Source organism: Anticarsia gemmatalis, chromosome 10, assembly GCF_050436995.1.
Source record: "Anticarsia gemmatalis isolate Benzon Research Colony breed Stoneville strain chromosome 10, ilAntGemm2 primary, whole genome shotgun sequence".
NCBI lineage: Eukaryota > Metazoa > Arthropoda > Insecta > Lepidoptera > Erebidae > Anticarsia > Anticarsia gemmatalis.
In genome coordinates this window covers 2,480,805-2,496,282 of record NC_134754.1, presented here as the reverse complement: position 1 = coordinate 2,496,282, position 15,478 = coordinate 2,480,805, and the positions used below count along the sequence as shown (strand labels likewise).

At 35.0% G+C, this 15,478-nt stretch overlaps 1 protein-coding gene across 3 annotated transcripts in view; it reads right to left on the bottom strand.

The window, feature by feature from the left end:
- The window catches only part of LOC142976122 (uncharacterized), a 145,660-nt gene that overhangs the window by 67,751 nt on the left and 62,431 nt on the right, over positions 1-15,478 (bottom strand). The window contains exon 2 of one of the 3 annotated variants that reach the window (XM_076119359.1): positions 3,025-3,087. The exons of the other annotated variants lie outside the window; for them this stretch is intronic. The gene's annotated coding sequence lies outside the window, so the exon portion shown is untranslated. The remainder of the gene's footprint in view (positions 1-3,024; positions 3,088-15,478) is intronic. 3 annotated transcript variants of the gene reach the window in all.

Genomic DNA, 15,478 nt, shown 5'->3' with positions numbered 1-15,478 from the left:
GATATTTGGATCTATGACCTTGCTTTGACAATCATTTTGTGGTTATCGACCTGAAACTGATGTTATCTAACAAACGCCATGGTATAATGGGTCATTTTGTTACGTGATCGTTCAAACCATATTTTTATATTTATAATGTTCTATGCCTCAAGATAGTTAAAGCCAAATTAGTTCTACCCGCAATACATTTTTCTTAACCAAAAGTTATTAACCTAAAACGTATAACCGCCAAATGGGCTTATTAAATTCTGCACAAGTATTGACCAATAGACCTACTTCTCACGCATATAAAATTGTTTACCGTTCGCATTTTCATAATTGTGCCGTTATACAATAGTTATCGATATAGTTTTAAAACGTGACATAATTGTAAGTAATACTTCTCAATTAGCTCAGTTGTTACCGAATAGACCTACTTCACGGTACAAAGATTGTTGTAATCGTAGCTGTTAAACTACGTACTCTGGTTACAGAATTGTATTGTCATTGTCAATTTTAGAATTATTACTGCCGGTGGGTGTCCATGACAAGTAACAATAGTGTAAAATTCATTTTAGTTGCCAATAGTTGAAAGATTGGGTTTCAGTTTGTCTGTTAGATAAAGCCTTAAGTCACGAGAATCTTGTATGCATTAAGTTTTAAAAATAACTACGCTTTGACTATGCACTACACATGATTAGCATTTAATAGTCTACTATTATTTACATACATACTTTATATAACCTTAATCGGTAATGTTAACGACATCCTTCTTCCCAACTCTAAGTGCCCACAGATCATGTCGCCTTAAATGGATAAAATAACAAGTTTTAAACAAAATACCAGTATTTAAAGAAGATACTAAGTGGGTTGTCGGCGGCATCAGACAATAGAATTAGTTTTCCATAGTTACAAGTTAATGGTGGCCCACGCGACATACGTCGACAAGTCAATACGGGTCAAGACCGCTCATCTACACCTGTAAAGCTATGTACATACAATTTTACTCCACAGTAAGTAAAATGCTATACTCGCCACTAACCCCCGGTTTCTGAGGTACATTTAGCGGTAGTTTATTTATTCAAACAGTCATTTTTACATAAGCTTAAACGCTAATAAATAAATAAACTACCGTTAAATGTACCTCAAAAACCGGGGATATGAGCTGTTCATAATTTTCATAAAGCTGTTCTTTTTTATCGAGGAAATATCACGAATGGACGCTTCAAATCACGACGTAGGCAAATGAAACAGTATATGAGTTACCTTGTTGACTTTAGTAATATTCTATGAATTATGGTAGTACCAGGGTTATCATTATTATTTATCAAACGTACTACCTCCTGAATGACCTCATATCTAAAATAGGGATCACACGGGGAAAATAAAGAAATTATCCTGATGTGATTGTTAATGCAGGCTGTAGAGTTTTGTAAATGGAAATCCAGTCATTGTTACACTTTGCATTTAATGATTTTAAAACAGTTTGATTTGAAGTGCTTTTGGTGACTTTTAATAACTTTGATTTATCTACAATTTGCTACTTGCTAGAATAAGTTATGGACCTATACTGTCATATTGTTAGGCAAAGGTCTTTCTCAAAACCGTCCATGTTTTTTTCATTGTCTGTAAAATCAAGTAGGGACACAAACAGTTGTCTCAACCCTTTACAGCAGTCAGTTGAAAGGCGAAAATTGACGTCATAATCAATTACATTATTATCATTGTTTAATTACACCGCACCTTTACAGCGAAACATACTCGTAGCTATAATGTGTTGTATCACGCTTTGTTCAGTACACTCATGCATGAAACAAACGGGTCCTTGGCACACTAATTATGTTACCACTATTGTAATTACATTTATTTTTGCGTTTTTCGCTGTTTTATAGATCGAGATTTTCTGGTACTTTTGTTAATTACGCTGAAAATCTGGAAAAGCTTAGTAAATTGTTTGTTTGTGTGAATTGTTTATTGAGTATTATGTTCAATAATAAGTAAGCTTAAGTTACTGTGAAAAAAGCTTCTAGTTTAAAAATTTTAGATTTTAAATAAATAATTTTCAAAACTCAGAAAAAAAATAGCAAAGTGCTTAGAGAGAGCTAATTTTAGGCTTTCCTGGATTGTTTTAACCGTAACAATGTTATCATCGTTATAGTTAATTACAAATCATCATTAAATTTAGTACCAGACAGGCTAATTAATATCGTATATTATGATTGCATTAATTTCACTCGCTTTTCATTCTGCTATTCCAAACAATATCACACAATACTTTCAAGGCACCTAACACAACACCGACTGTACAGGTTAACCAACAAACAACAACACACTTTCACATGTACAATATGATAATACAGAGCTGCTACTAATCAAACTGTCTCCACACCCGACATTACACTTGACCTCACACATCAACATTGTACTGAACAAGACGTTACTAAACTCCGTAATTACTATGTCATTTTCTCATTGACTGCAACCATTTTGTTATTTAGACATTACACGGTGATAGGTCTCAACACGCAACTAATTTAGTGGGCGTAAGTCTATAATTATTTTAATGCTTAAAAATGTTTTGTAATGTTAATATGTGCGTAATTTCTTTGTGAGATCGTATCTTTGATTATATGGTTTTGTCACGCGTTTGAATATACAGCATAACATCACGTTTTTACTCTTTACATGTAGATAGCAATTATGAAGAAAAATCTGCGAAGTATGTATTTAAAATACGTTGTTTAACTGCCCAATTCGCGTAGCCTAGACCCGATAATTGATTATCGGCGTACCTAATTGTGGCCTTCTCAATGTCTTTATAAACTTAATTGTATAAATACATTATAATCACTCGTAAATCGTTTAATATCAAACGATATTGCGTTTAGAAACTAGACAACTCGTAATAGAAATCGGCACATATTTCTTCAGATTCAGCTCATTAAAAGATTCGTAAACACGAAAATGCTGAGCTCAAACATTTATGACAAGATATGTATAAAATATTTGTATAAGCTGCGATAGATAATTGTTTCTTTCACTCACCTTAAGTTATTTGGTCAGCGTTGCCGCAACACATTTTTACTAAAATTGTCTCTCAAATCTCACCTGGAACAAGCAAAAGGGACATTTTGTAACCACTTGTCAAGATTATTTACATTGCAACACCGACGATTAACTTCATTATGATAAACGCCGTTTAAGGTCTATTATGACATTTTGTTTTGATACGGCACATGGCCACATGGCCAAAGACCCTATTATGTCATAACGAGTGAACACAAATCATGACCGTTTATTTTGTTAGTCAAGTTATGATTATTTATGCAGTACGGAAGAAAGTTAAGTCAGTAAAATAAAAGTAAAAGTTAACTATGATTTATGGTGTAAGTACTTATTATCTGACTGTTATATTATGGAGATAGAGTGCATATTGTAATGGAATGTAAAAATTTCATTAAAAAAAATATTGCGAAACTGAAATTGGTTTTGCTATGATACGGCACACGAAAACATTACCTCAGCATTTACATAAGCCATCGTTATCAGAAAGAATAAGTTTTATTTGATTAAAATTTGTATTTTTAACAATTTCATTATTTATAATTTTTCCCGCCAACAACCTCAATATGTCAAAATATCCAAAATGGCGGCTCAGGTTGACAGCCGAGCGCGCAATTATGTATAATCTGTATAATTAGGTTTCGGTCCGTTTGTCCGTTCGTCTAAATGTGCACACGTGAAACTTTCGTAACGTTCTGCTTTAATTGGCAATACTTTTTTCGTATCGTTACTAACATAGCTGCAATTCGCGGTTGAATTGTTGAAAGAAACGCCGCGCGTGTTTTTGCGAATTTGTACAAATTGTGCAAGTTTCTTGTGTTCGTAAGTTTTAATGATACAGAATATTTTAACGGGGCATACCTACATGAGGAAGTAACCAAATTATAGTTAATAAGAATTACTTATCTAATAGATATTAGTCATCGTAGTGAATGTCTAGCACTCAATAGACGGTTACGTTTGAAATTATAGGTTGTTATTGACATGAGGAACATTGAATCTACTATTAATGAGGAATACGCATAATATCCGCAAGTGATTAGTGGTTATTAAAGGCTTTTCAAAAGGCCGTAATAGAAGAGCTACGTTAATAAATGAGGTACACGCATCTTCTCGAACACAATGTGATTAAAATCGCGGTATAAAAAAGCCACATACGTTCTGAGTGGGTACAATCTTCATGTTGTATAACAGTGGTCAGCGAGTGAGCAATCAATCAGAGTGGAACTTTCACAGGTGGCATGGCCCTCCTCAATAATGAGTGAACGAGTGAATGAGTGAATAACATGATCTATCGCCATAAGACTCGATTGAATCATTCTTATAGAAGAGAGTTGCGTACAATGATGATACAAAATGTTTTCATTAAATTGATTTGTGAAATTACTTCCGCATGTTAATGATGCGTGCCTAGCTGTATATTGTGGGATTTAAATTAGAGAAATCTGTTAAGTACTTGGACGATGATCAAAAATAATCTTAATTTATAATTAAGTATGTCATTTTCCTGTTGGTCTATAAATGGCAAAACTAATCAGAATCACACAATATAGCTAAGCTGGCAGTGTGAGAACACAAAAAATTTAATCCTTTCCAAAGGTTCAGGTTATCATTTTTGAACTTTATCCTACTTTAACGTTAGTGACATGGGCTCCATGTTTTATCTAATTCGCACTTAAAGAAAATCCATCTTCAAACTAACTTCTTTTATTCAAAAAGGTAACTATCGTATCAGCCTATCAGGTGTCAATATTTTTATACAACTAAGTTTCTATCATTACGTGCTACTTTTCCTCAAACACCGCACCTTCAAACAACAATTCACTTGTAATAGAAAAGAAAGCTCACCTTTAGTTCCCTCATAGCCTTATCGCTCGTGTCAACAAAAAGCCATTTGACCGAATAAGTAACACGTCGCTTATCAGCTTGTTGTACTGATAGTGACTTTCACTGATCAGCAATAGCAAGGCCAGTTAGCAAGTTAATGCAATGTTTACAACTCTACTTACATTAAAGACCCTAAAACAACTTTTTTGCCCATAACAGATGGAAAAATTTATAATGGCTAAGTTCCGCGTGAAAACTGTGTGTATTTACGTAGTTTTTCAACTGTTTCCCAAAAACAAAATTGCTATTTGAATAAGGTCGAACGGATTAACAAAAGGCTAAAGGACCATTTTTTTTAATCTACCAAAGGCCGAAGAACTTTGACTTACTAAGACGACCATTAATTATTGTTGCATGTATGGCTATCATTAATTAAGACAAAGAGTTTTATGCTGTCGGAGTTCAAAACCTTAAACAAAAGACTAGCAAAAAATCTAGTTCTCAAAAAGGCGTGAACTCTTAATAACTATACTCATCAGACATTACAAAAACAGCAGTAATACTTTTTGTTCACAGTTCTTTGAACTAAATGCAAACTACATACACTTCATACATACAAAAAATCTTTTTTTCCATAGGGGTTGGCATAGACCGAAGAACGCCACTCAATCCGATCCCTTAAAACTTCCCTTGCTTCATTCACATCCATACATCTTGTCATACAGTACCACCGGTTACAAGAACCACGCACATACTACTTGAATATGTGTAAATTATTTCCACGACGTCAGTAAATTGTTACAATTGTATTTACTAGGTGATTGTTGTCATTGTAACTAGATCGGAACTGATCGATCAGTGAGAAGCTGTAATTTATTGCGGGAAATTGTTTAAGATAATGACACAGTATGCTTGAGAGCTCAGAGGTAAATTACTATTGGTTACGATGAAAAACATAGTACTCTACTTTTCGATTGTAAAGTTGGTATAAAGTAGTTTAAAGTGGGTGTAATAGTGATGTTTAATGCTTGCAAGTCGTCCTCAGGCCACAAAACATTAGTAAGACGTCTCTTTAGAAGGTTGGCATGGACAGAAATAGGATTTGGGTAGAGAACATTATTGACAATAAACATTTTTAAAAAAGCAAAAGCAGATGTTGGAATTGGATGGTTCAAAAATTTTATAAAAACTTAAGGAACTACATTTTATTGACCCAATTTGAAGATGCTACTTTTGATTTTAATAAAAGCTATTCTCGTAACATAACAAAAGACGTCTTCTGTCAAGATATGGACAACTGAGATTGTCTTAAAGCTAGATTTGAAGGACAGGAACTCATTGATGCACCTGCAATACATATATCTTGTACTAACATCGACATTGCGTGTTCTTCCTAGAGATAGACATACACTAATGAGATCAACTCATAATGACTATAAATATCAAACTTGAATATAACTGCACTAGTTCGCACAGGGCTTTAATACATCTCAGTGCATGAACAGGCTGTGAAAGCGTAAACGAATTACGAATGCTCGTACTCATATGTTTAGCAATACGATATGAATTATCAAGGTGACATGATTAGTATACACACTTACAAAGGGATCAATAAATACAAAACAAAAGCAAAGCAATAGGCCTATTGCTTGTTACCATGCAACCACACAACATGTTACCACCAAGCAACCATGTTTCTTTTATCTGAAGCATCAATTATTTGGTATACACATTTTCAATTATATTATAGGTTACAATTTCGATGTTTGTTAACAATTATGTGTTTAAATCGATTTCTGGTTTCATACTTTCGAGAAATATAGTAGACCCCCAGACTTGAGTTGACTTGACTAATCCAGCGTTATACTAAAAGCTGCGATGTAGTTGTGGCAGTCATGATCTACATATTTCCTACGAGGCTACGCTTGTTTGTTACACTACAGTTGCTCAGTAGTCTTATTAATTTCCTGCACCCATGTTTGCCAACGCCCAGTGCACTTATTCTGAGAGGCAAAAACCTCGTTAAAGAATTAGAAAGGAACCACGTTAGGTTTCATACGTAACAGCAAGTATCACTCTAGTATCAATAGTTTATGGGCAAAACGGTCAACAAGTCTATAACGAAAATTAATAATTAATACCTGGTCTTAATCTTAATGAGATTAGGTACTGATTACAGGTTGTGAACGCTATAGCTATACGGCATTATTCATATTGATTATATTTTGCATATGACATTCATACAGACTAGATTACTAAGAGACGTAAAAGACTAGGAGTTACATGAGCCTTTCTTCTAACTATGTTGGAGTCGGTTTCCAATCTCACAGGGTGCAGCTGAATATAAGTATTTTATATGGAGCGACTGACCATCCGACTTCCACAACCTGGGATGACACTTTTCGTATGCTTTTACAGGTTAAATAGCGTTTTTTTGCTTTCGCCTTAACGTTATTTGTACAAAATAGTTATTTAAATATTGAATTACCAATTACGTAGGTTAAGTGTTTGCTAATAGCTTCCAATTGCATAATGCTAGCTTATAATATTAAACAAGTTCAAGGCGGAACTCGTAATAGACTACCGATCTATATCATCGGTTTATCATACTTAACTTAACTGTTACTTGGCCTTACTTAAACACTGGTTCTACCAAGATCTTAACCATTTAAGGATTAAGAATATTTAAAGATAAGTACCGCTGTTTTACTAACTACAGAAATTAAATATTCGCACCACCTCCATACGGCGAAACTATACATTTTTGAATTTGTGAAGTTAGGGTCTGTAGAGTTAAGCCTTGTAGATTCAGAAGCTTAGCTCTACATGACATCTGATATCTTCTTCACAGGACAAACTTTATGTGTTCGTCTTGGTAACATTTTACATGTATCTTTATAAAAATCCTCGGAAAACAAAAATAGTTATTTTTTTTATTATTTTTAAGAGCATCAGTTAATTTAGAACTTGTGATAGCTCTCATTACTTTAACGTTTAGTCATCTCGTATTACTTCGGTCTACTTAATATTTAGCATTGACAAGAGCCGCTTCGCCTAATACACAGATCTGTATCAAACTTGCTCTAGATCGAGATGCACCGACCACTGCATTCTACTTTTTAATAGTCAGTGGAGTCAGTGGTGCGCTTTCATCTCATTTCACATTGATATACACTTGCGATCTCCGCTCGAGAATACATCAACGGATGCAAAAACATGTAGTTTCTGCTTCAATAATAATATACCCGCTTTCCTTTATTGCTATGCTCTATTTTAAAATAAAAGCGGTTCTCTCTAAATAAATTAACAATGACTAGTTTGGTATAAATAGGAGCAAAAATGCATGAATTCAAGTAATAAATATGAACTAAAACCAAACTTTTTTCTATAAGCTAGCAAACTGTATTTCGCCTAAATTAGTTTATAAATGATATACTTCAAAACATTATCAGGCGTCCGATTTAATTAAAACTGTAATTATAAAAGTAAACACAACACCCAGCTGATTAACAGCTAACACGTTCTGCTGTGTACTTTTCTTTTCACTTCCTGCAAAAAGCTAGATTAGCTTCTCACTTGAACAAAACAAAAGTCCTATTAGCGTTACTATAAACACGCAAACATTTCCCATACGTAGCACGAAAAGGAAAAGTCAATGATATTTTCTTTCAATTTGTTATATAAGTTGAAAGCCAGTGATTCATCTTGTATCGTTAAAAAGTAAGACTCAGTTGAAAGTTAGTACTTGCGAGTGTTACATTCCACGCGGCACATGGGCACTGCCGAAATGGTAAAGGAACTTTATGTAATACAACCAAATATTGAGGAGTGTAGGTATGTTGAAAATTATTCATACACATACAATATCGCGCCCTTTTCCCAAAGGGATAGGCAGCGACCAAAGACCACTACATAGTGCGACCCCTGCGAACTTCCCTTGCCTTATTCACATGAAAATTATAGAATTCAAATAACAATTAATAATATTTTTACTTGCGAAAATATTTAGATAATCGATTTTTATTGAGAGATGCGCTCTCGCTACTTAGTAGCACTCGGTATCAGATAAAGAGCAAAGAAAAATGGAATCATGCCTGTGGAAATGCCGATGCCCGATGGAAACAACGCGTGTTGACATGCATGCATGTTTGATAGAGATCAATCACGTAACAAGTCTAATTAATTGACTATCGATGGCAGAATACTTGCATAAATTAACACTTCGTCTTTATAACTACTAACCATAGATTCTCATAATAGTGCGTATTGACAGCCAAAAATAAACATTATCAATAGAAAATTTACTGAATTATTTGGAAGTCAATATATACATTATACAGTTTTAGCTTTATATACAAACAGAAGAAAAGCTATGACCAACTTTACCACACAATCAACTAAATCAACCTACTATTTAGTATCATTACAATCATTACCTCACCGAAACATAAACCAGGCTCAAATGGATGTCAAACCGCAATAGTAGATACTCTAATAGCTCTATGAGGTAATAAATAAAGGCATGATGATGTAGGAGCAGAACAATGGCGTAGGGCGCAGCATCCGACCGGATGCGTTCCACAATACACTCGTAACTTCTGTTATTTGTACTCGGCATACCTTTTGTTCTATACCGGCCTATGTGCTACCACTTTCTAGGTGTGTTCAGTGTGTTAACTCGTCTTTCTTTAGTAATATTCGGTTCAAATGAGCCGTGAACGATGGGTTAGACTTTTGAAAGCGATCTTTGTGACATGCGTATAAGTAAGGGCCGAATTTCGTGCATCAGGCAACTTGAAGAATGACATCGTCTGACAATGGAGAAATTAGTCCCTTATCTTGTATAGTTTCGATCCTCATACAAAATTATTATTAACATAAAATCTTTACTTTTTAAAACTAAACTTGGTATTGTTAATCAGGATATGTATAAAATAGGAACCGCTATATTTTTGAAGAAATTTAATGAAAACTCAAATGGAGATTTTCTTTAAAAAAGTTGTTATTTATTTTTGTTACAAAGTTATATAAACTGTCGTATATTACGAAACATAACTGATTGTATACTCAAACGCTATCCATTAGATAAAACTGTAAGAAAAAGTGCGTACTTGCTAATGTTTATTACAAACACGCACCAACGTTCAAATAACCTGTTGTTTGTGATCACGCTTTTCCTTTACGCAAATTACGTAAACTGCAGCCGAAGGTTCGAAAAAAAACCAAAGTTACTTATAATTAATTTAATAAAAAGAAAATTACAGTTACAATTATAGTGAAACCTATTCGATGCGAGAATATGGAATGACAATTTATTCATATTAATACATTAAAATTAATTTGCTAATTCGGCGATTGATTCCCAAACGGACGTCATCGGGCTGCAGTTCTGCTGTGTCGGCGTTTCCGGCCTTAGATTGTATGTTTGCGGTAAATAAGTATATTCTTGCTGCGTCGTCGGTATTGGTTAGGGATCCGTACTTAACACCTCCATCCGCAGAACAGCAACTATTTTGTCATATTAAGAGAAAATGTTGCTGGGACCTCTTTGTGTTTCTTGGTCACTTCTTCATAAGTATGGATCTGGAGAGTTTGCTGATTTTCTTTGTTTCTTGAACAGAGATTCCAACATTTGTATTTGCGGCTTAGTATGAATATGATGATGGCGGCTGCACATATTACAATGGTATAGAGTGGTATCGTTGTATGATGTATGACAGACGACTGAGTCTCGTTTATTTGTACGGGTTTTTCAAGTATAACTTTATTCTGGATGCTGTGAAGTTCTTCTAGATTTATTGATCTGGATCCAATATGAGCAAAAACAGCTGTCTTGTTGAGATCTTCATAAGGAATCTTTGAGAGTTTTAGTGGTTGACCCTTTATCTCATTTCCGTCATTGACTATGGTGAATTCTGGAGTTTGTATGTATCAATTCACAGGGATAGTAGCCAGATAACTTCCTTGCAGCGTATTGTAGTCTCTTCTGCCACACGTTAATTGTACTTTGGTAGGTTGTGGTAGGGAAAGTACATAATGCTGGTCGTCCATTTTCTCTATTGCTTCTTTAGATAGTATGATTTTGGTCAATTGGCAGCTGGTCCTTAGGTTTTGTCGGATGATGAGTTCCTGGATACAATCGGGATCTGTCCGGACTTGATGACTTATCTTCTTCTCACAGAGATATATGCTGCTGTACTTCGGGCATTCAGCCTCTATGTACACGAATGATTTCTCGGTTGTTGCTATATAAGGAGTAGGTGGTATAAGGGCTAATTGATTTTCATTAGGGACAATGGATAATTTATATAAATCGTAAATATCATGTGAAACTATAGGGAAATTATAAACTATAACTATTCTTTTCTCAACAAAATATGAACCTGGCTTAATCAGATCATAGTACTCTCGTAACTCTAAATTTATTATTTGATCTTGGTTGTACAAAGATCTTAATTTACTAACCATAGATTTTAAGATTTCAATATCTATCATAGAGTGGTGTGTACTAGATGCATGTATAAACGCTAAAATATTCTCTATTCTAATTATTTCTAACATAATATCTTCTACATTATTAGTTATTATACCTAAGGCTTGGGAAAACTTAATGAACCTTACTAAGTTATAATCTTTAAGGGCATCTCTCTCTAAGAGTAATTGTAAGGATGCGTTAATTTTTTCCTGATTTAATACTAATTGTTCTAGGACAGTGTTGTGTTGAGACATCCATTCTTTACATAAACTAATATGGTTATTGAATTCAGAAACTACCTTATTGTCGTTTTCCTGTAAAGTTCTAATGGCTTCATCGTACCTTACAGCGTCTTGATAATCTAAATTACCAGTAACACTTTTGATTACTGACCCTAAGCTATCTATCAGACCTCTTTTAACCCTTACAGGTTCCAGTGATTTCACGCGATCTAGTACCCTATTCAGTTTATTTGTAAGATAATCTATTTGATATTCAAAGATAGCGTATGTTCCTCTATCAAGTTTAGTCTTAAACGTCCCAAGTTGAATCTGTACAGAGTCTATTTTGTCTTCAATGTCTGTAAGCTGTATAAATTGTATAAAGGAATGGTAATGGGTTGTTAATCTGGTTGGTCCTAGTTTATATGGCAATAATCCTGGTCCATCAGCTAATGTCTCAAGTCTTATGTCCTGAGGATGTGTCGCCGGTATTATCAGTAGTAGCAGACTCCTGTAACAATTGGTTCCCTTTAGGTACTCGCTTTAGACGCGATTTGGCAATAGGGCCGCGTTTTTTGGAGGTATAAATGTGGATTGGTAGATCGGCTAGAACTGTATCCTGCGTGTAGCGTGGCGCGACTTTCTGACGACTAGCTAGGGGATTTTTAATAAAAACTTGTTGCTGTGGTACGTATTCTACTTCAGGCTCACGGGATTTATTCCTATTTTCAATTAGAGCTGTACGATCAGAGAGAGAGGATGCGTTAATTAAATCATATACCCGTTTCATCTGTTCCCTATGATTCTGCGCGTACTGCTGTAAAATATGCTCAGTAAAGTCAATGTTAATTGGGTCTCTTGGGTCAAAATGTCCATTCAGTAAGTCGAACGGTCTGCACTTAGTAAAGCTATGGATAGAGCTGTTATAAGCTATAATGGCGTATGGTATGAGATTTACTACTGGTTCAGATTTATTTTGTAATTTAAGAATTCTTATATGTTCCAATAGTGTTGAATGAAAACGTTCTATGTTGCCATTATCATTTGGGCTATGGGGTAAAGTTTTATGATGGTCAATTTTATGAATACGCGTGAACTCGGAGAACAATTGGTTCGTAAATTCTGTGCCATTGTCAGTAATAATAATCATGGGCAGTCCATGGTGGGTGCAAAATTTTAAAAGTGCCTGAATTATACTTACTGCCGTACCGTCTCGTAAGTGGTATGCCTGACCGTATTTCGTAAAAACATCAATAAATGTTACATATTTTTCAGAATCAACCGTGAATAGGTCCATGTGAATAATCTCTAATGGTTTTGTAGCTGGTGGTACTATGTTAAAGTATGGCCTGATTGGATTTCTATCATATTTAGCCTGACCGCAGATGGTACATTCGTTAATAAATTTAGCAATCTGTTCTTTCATTTTTGGCCAGTAGTATTTTCGTGAAAGAGCTAGGTAACATTCGTTGATACCACGGTGATTAGTTTTACCATCGTGGTAGTGTTTAATGATATCTTGTTGTCGTAGGTATTCTTTAACATTCTCTAATTCAGTTTTAGTCAATACTAGTTTAAGGGAAGAGCTTTTGAACTTATCCTGTATAATAGGTATTATTGAGTACAAAGCTAAAGGTGGGTTTATCAGTAAGGCCGTCTTAACCTTAGGGTTAACATACTCTTTCACAGCGTTAATGATATCTGATTCTAAATTTAATTCTGAAACCTGAATTGCTGTTCTTATATAGCCCTCAAACGGTTTGACTACTATCGGCTTTCGTTTTATATCTCCAACTACGGTAATGTGAATTTGTCTATGAAACTTGTTAAGAGGCTCATCGGTAATAGGAACTTCTAAAATGGGGTGTTCGTTACTAGTATGTATGGTGTCAGTTGATGATTTTGTCAGGTTAGCTGGTATAACTATTTGATTGGAATCTTCTCTGGGGTGTTCATCGTTAGTATTAAAAATGTCAGTCGAGGAGTTGGCACGTTGGATTGATGGTTGTGAGGTGTTATTTATCATTGAAGCTAACTCTTTGATGCTGTCAATTACTGAGTTAATTTCGTCAGTCTCGTTGTTATGGATCTCTATGCGTGAAAGAGCGTCAGCGTTAGTGTTAAACTTTCCTTTCTTATAAATTACGGTAAAGTCATATTCACTGAGTTTAAGTCGCCATCTTGTCAGTCGTGAGTTCGGTTCTTTTAAGTTCATCATCCATTGCAACGGTCTATGGTCAGTTAATATTTTAAATTTTCTACCAAATAAATATGGTCTGAAATACTTCGTGGCCCACACAATGGCTAACAACTCCTTTTCAATTGTGCTGTAATTTAATTCGCTGTCGTTTAGAGTGCGAGACGCGTAACAAACTGGTTTGTCAGACCCTATGGGTCCCTGAGATAACACTGCTCCAATAGCAACATTTGAGGCGTCTGTTGTAAGGTTAAATTCTCTATTAAAGTCGGGGTACTGAAGAATAGGATCATTAGTAAGCAATGTTTTACATTTATTAAAAGAATCTATATATTCGGGGCTATGAATTACTTTATTACCTTTCTTAAGACAAAGTGTAAGAGGCTTTGTAATACGTGCGAAATCTGGGATGAATTTTCGGTAATAACCGAGAAGGCCTAAAAATTGTTTTATTTCTTTTGGGGTGTTTGGTATAGGATACTTCTGGATGGCAGAAATTTTATCGGGATTGGGCATAATACCGTCCCTACTAATTATATGTCCAAGGTAGGCTGTTTCTAACTTAAGGAATTCCGATTTGTCCATCTGAATTTTGAAGTTAGATTCTCTAAGTCTTTGGAATACTCTTTCCAGGTTTTCCAGGTGTTCCTGGAGCGAGGAGCTGAACACGATGATGTCATCAAGATATACTAGGCAAATGCTATTCTGGAGGCCTCTTAGAACATTGTCCATGACTCTTTGAAAAGTCGATGGGGAATTCTTCAAACCCATGGGCATTCGTAAAAATTCGAAGTGCCCATGCTCTACATTAAAGGCTGTCTTGGGTATGTCCTGTGGGTCCATTTCAACCTGGTAAAACCCACTTGCTAAATCTAGGGTCGTGAAGTACTGGCACCTTCCTAACTTGTCCAGGACGTCAGTAATGTTTGGTATGGGGTATTTGTCGTCTATTGTCTTTTCATTCAATTTACGGAAGTCCACTACGAGACGCCACTTTTGTTTACCAGAAGCATCCATTTTCTTGGGTACAACCCAAATGGGTGAGCTCCAGGCAGAGTCAGAAGGTCTAATTATACCCTGCTGTAACATTTTTGAAATTTGGTCTCTAACTTCTTGTCTATGAACGAAGGGATATCGATAGCTTTTGGTATATACTGGTACCTCGTCTGTTGTACGGATTCTATGTTTAATTTTGTTTGTAAAAGTCAATGGTTCGCCGTCGATATAGAATACATCCGCATAGCGACTACACAATGTTAGGAGATTAGCTTTTTCCTCCTCATTAAGATGATCTGTACGCAATCGGGATAGCACATCGTTTATACGGTTAGAATTATCGGTCTGCGTGCACTTAATGTTGAATATATCTGCACCAGCGGGCTGATCTAAATAAAATATTATGTCATTGGATGTTGGGTTTTCTATTTCTACATAGCCTCGACCATTAACTACGGTAGTAAGACATTGATGTAAAATACAACTGCAAAATATTTGTTCGTCTATTATAACTTCACCATCTGGGGCGTTAATTGGTATTTTAATAATTTTAGAACTTTTAGCGGGTATGATGTCCTCATATAAGTTGACATTACGGGAATTATATAATTTAATATGATTGGTTGCGTTTCGTGTAATTAATTTAAAATCCTTCAAATTTATATTGGCTTCCCATTTGGATAATATATCTAAACCTATTAAGCCATCAAAATAATCGTG